The sequence below is a fragment of the Oryctolagus cuniculus genome, chromosome 14 (assembly GCF_051225735.1).
Source record: "Oryctolagus cuniculus isolate XC-2025 breed Fujian yellow rabbit chromosome 14, ASM5122573v1, whole genome shotgun sequence".
Classification (NCBI taxonomy): Eukaryota; Metazoa; Chordata; class Mammalia; order Lagomorpha; family Leporidae; genus Oryctolagus; species Oryctolagus cuniculus.
Genome location: NC_142880.1, coordinates 52,679,075 through 52,683,660, shown reverse-complemented (window position 1 = coordinate 52,683,660; position 4,586 = coordinate 52,679,075). Strand labels below are relative to the sequence as shown.

General features: G+C 38.9%; 1 pseudogene; it reads left to right on the top strand.

The window, feature by feature from the left end:
* Positions 1-3,206: 3,206 nt before the first annotated feature.
* LOC100347322 (eukaryotic initiation factor 4A-I pseudogene) lies at positions 3,207-4,272 on the top strand (annotated as a pseudogene).
* The last annotated feature ends 314 nt before the right edge of the window (positions 4,273-4,586 follow it).

Here is a 4,586-nt window from a genome sequence, read left to right as displayed (position 1 = left end):
AAATGACTTTATAAATTAGGATAATGCAAATAAGGTAATGATATAGTAAGAAATTCCATTGTGCTTTTATTTAAATTCAGAAAACTATATATGACAAATATTCTTTATGAAATTGGGAAGAAATACATATGTAACTTTCGATTGTTGAAGTAAGCCTAAGGAAGATCACATTGTCAGTCCATTGGTTTCCTAAAAGGGAGCTTTTCAATGGGGCTGAGCACATGTATATGCCAATATGAACATAGAGTGATTCTGTTCTTCATACGAGGAGGCGTTTAATTTTGAGATGTAAAGGAGAAACACAACAGAAAAGAATATGTATCCTTATTAACTCTAAAGAAGAGCTAAATGAATCTTCTTCCTTATTTTATTTCTCAGGGAGAGAAAAAAAGAAATTTTCCGCTGAGCCTGTTTTATGAGGTACAGTTCAGAGTGACTTTTTAAAAACTTAAGATCAGCATGTGAACTGAAAAACAAGCAAATATGTAAATAAACAGATGTCATTAATTAACAGGCAAAATAAAGCGACCAAAGTGATTTATAAAACACTTTGAAAAAATAATTTCTCTTTGATTGTTGATAAAAGTGACATTACTACAGTGAAATAAAACAATAATCCATGAAACGTTAAAAATACTTAACCATTTGAATATTAAGTCATCTCCAAAATACTCATTTTATCAAATAAGAAATTACTTAATTTTGAGAGTTTTTAAAATATTATTTTATTCATTTGAAATGCAGGGTTACAGAGTGGGGGGAGAAAATAGAGAGAGAGAGAGAGAGATCTTCATCTGTTGGTTCATTCTCCAGATGGCCACAAAGGCCAGACTGATGCCAGGAGCCAGGAGCTTCTTCTATGATTCCCACGTGGGTGCAGGGATCCAAGCACTAGGATCATTTTCACTGCTTTCCCAGATACATTAAAAGGGAGCTGCATCAAATATGGAACAGTAGGGACTCTAACCAGATGCATATGAGATATCTCTGTCACAAGTGGTGGCTTTACCTGCTATGCCACAGCTCTAGCCCTTGAGAGGCATTTTTGAAAATAATACTATAAAAATATATGTGTTATAACTCTTCTTCTAGAAAATATGATTTTTATAGCATGTTTTGTTTACTAGGAATAATTGAAAATAAGTGAATATTTGGCCATTAATGATGTCACCATTTAGAATGAAAAGAAGCCATCAACACTAAAAGAGTTATTTGAAAAAATAAACAAAATTGATAAACCATTGGTCCAACACAAAAAAGAGAAATAAGATCCAAATCAATAAACTCAGAGATGAAAAAGGAGATGTAACATAGATAGCACAGAATTAAAATCATCATCATTAATTACTACAACCACAGTATGCCAAAAAAATCAGGAAGTCTAGAAGAAACAGATACCTGTACACATACAACCTAAAAAACTTAACTCATGAAGACATAGAACACCTAAACAGAATAATAACTAAAACTGAAATTGAATCAGTAATAAAGATCTTCCCAACAAAGAAAAGCCTGGGACCAGATGGCTTCACTGCTCAATTCTACCAGACTTTTAAAGAACTAACTCCAATTCTTCTCAGGTTATTCAAAACAATTGAAAGGGAGGGAATCCTCCCAATCTACTTCTCTGAAGCCAGCATCACCTTAATTTCAAAACCAGAAAAGAAACAACAGAGGGGTCTTCACTGTGGTGTAGTAAGTAAATCCATCACCTACAGTGGCAGCATCCCATATGGATGCCGGTTCAAGTCCCGGCTGCCCCACTTCCGATCGAGCTCTCTGCTATGGCTTGGGAAAGCAGTAGAAGACGGATGAAGTCCTTGGAACCCTGTACTCCTGTAGCAGACACGGAAGAAGCTCTTGGCTCCTGGTTTCTGATTGGCCCAGCTCTGGCCTTTCCCAGAATGAACCAGCAGATGGAAGATCTCTCTCTGTCTCTCTCTCTTTCTGCCTCTGCAGAAAGATAGCTAAGATATGGAACCAACCCAGATGTTGTTGATTATATTGTGATAAGCATAAATATATATACATAATATGATATTTATTATGTTATATATATACATATATATATAGTATGGAATACTACTCAGTTGTAAAAAGAATTTAATCCTTTTTTTTTTTTGCAACAAAATTGATGCAACTGGAAACCCTGTCACTTAGTGAAATAAACCAGTCCCCAAAAGCCAAAGACTGCTTTCCATGATCTGTGTTAATAGAGTACAAAAAATATAAAGCATGGGCCGGCGCCGTGGCTCAATAGGCTAATCTTCCGCTTTGCGGTGCCGGCACACCAGGTTCTAGCCCCAGTTGGGGCGCCGGATTCTGTCCCGGTTGCCCCTCCTCCAGGCCAGCTCTCTGCTGTGGCAACGGAGTGCAGTGGAGGATGGCCCAAGTCCTTGGGCCCTGCACCCCATGGGAGACCAAGAGAAGCACCTGGCTCCTACCATCGGATCAGTGTGGTGCACCGGCCGTGGTGGCCATTGGAGGGTGAACCAACGGCAAAGGACGACCTTTCTCTCTGTCTCTCTCTCTCTCACTGTCCACTCTCCTGTCAAAAAAAAAAAAAAGTTAAAAAGAAATATAAAGCATAGGAGTAAAATTCACATTTGAGATTAAATGATTGTTCATCCTTAGCCTCTACAGTAGAGGAACAGTGTTTTTTCTTTTAATATTTGCTGAACTCTTTACTTAGTGTAGGGTTAATCTTATGAGTATGAAGTAAACTGAAAGGAGATTATTGTAAAAATTAAGATAAAGAATAAGAAAGGAAGAAGGAGGAAGGGTAGAGTGTGGGTGGTAAGGAGGGTAGGTAGAAATATCACTCTGCTCCTTAATCTGTATATATAAATTACATGAAATTTGTTTACCTTCAAAAAATTAAAAGAAAACATTAAAAAGAATTATCAGGAAAAAGTTAAAAATACTTTAAAAATAGCACTCAGAAGCAAATAATCACCATTTAAGAAATTAAGAAGAAATATGAAAGTCTTCTGGATTAAAAAAATAAGGACTAAAACCCAAAATCTGTTTCAATAACTGGAGAATACTGTGCAATTTTTAAATTGTAAAAGAACAATCAAAAGGATTATATTTTCCTAATTCACATAATCACATTACACAATTTTATTTGAAATGCTATTAGTTTCTAAGGATCATGTCTGCCAGTCAGGATTCCCGATTCCAAGACAAGACAATGCCCTGATGAGATGGACCCTGAGTCCCTCCTTCATGGCATCTATGTCCGTGGTTTTGAGAAGCCTTCTGCCATCCAGCAGTGTGCCAATCTTCCTCGTATCAAGGATTATGATGTGATCATTCAAGTCCAATCTGGAAGTGGAAAAAATGGCCACACTGGCCATATTAATTCTACTGCAGATTGAATTGGATCTGAAGGCCACTCAGGCCTTAGTACTAGTAACTACTAGGAAATTGACTCAACAGGTACAAAAGGTGTTTATGGCATTAGGAGATTATATGCGTGACTCCTGTCTTGCCTGTTTTGCAGACCCCAACTTGCATGCTGTGGTACAGAAACTGCAAATGGAAGCTCCCCATGTCATCATGGGCACCACTCTCCACTTGTTTCATATGCTTAACCAGAGATAATTGTCTCCCAAATACTTGAAGACATTTGTACTGGACAAAACTGATGAAACATTAGGGCATGGATTCAAGGACCAGGTCTATGATATATTCTAAAAGCTGAACAGCAACACCTAGGTGGTTTTGGTGTGAGCCATAATGCCTTCCAATGTGCCTGAGGTGACCACGGAGTTCATGAAGGACCCCATCTGGATCCTTGCCAAGAAGGAAGAGTTGTCCCTGGAAGGTATCTGCCATCTCTACATCAATATAGAATGAGAAGAATAGAAGCTGGACACACTATGTGACTTGTATGAAACCTTGACCATAACCCAGGCTGTCAATTTCATCAATACCAGAAGGAAGGTTGATTGGCTCAGTGCGATGCATGAACAAGACTTCATTGTCTGCCATGCATGTAAATATGGACCAAAAGGTGATCATAAGGGAGTCCCATTCTGACTCTAGCAGAGTACTGATTACCGCTGAGCTGCTGGCTAGGAAAGACTGTATCCACAGAATTGGGTGTGGTGGACATTTTGGTCATAAAGGTATGGCTATTAACTTGGTGACAGAGAAGACAGGAGGACTCTGTGACACTGTGACTGCTACAACATCTCCATTGAGGAGATGCCTCTCAGTGTTGCTGACTGTCTGAGAGGAGCTGTCCTGCTGCCTAGTCCCAGCTGAGGTTCAGTAGTGGAGACTTGGGGGGCTGAGGAGCAGCAGAAGGAGGGCAGCAGAGGGAGCCAAGAGAAGGACATCCTGTCTTTTTAATTCTTTTTTTTTTAATTTGAATGAATACATTTTTGAGGCAAAAGAAGAAACTGAACATTTTAGAAACACTTTTGCTTAGGGTAGGCTCTTGCCCCAGGAGCTATCTCCTTACTGTCCCTTCACACACACACCCCCCCCAATACTAATCGATTTCCCTAATCTAGTTACCTCCAAGTCCAAGAGGCTCTTCCATCCCATCTGACTTCTTCCAAACTGGATTCAGGGGC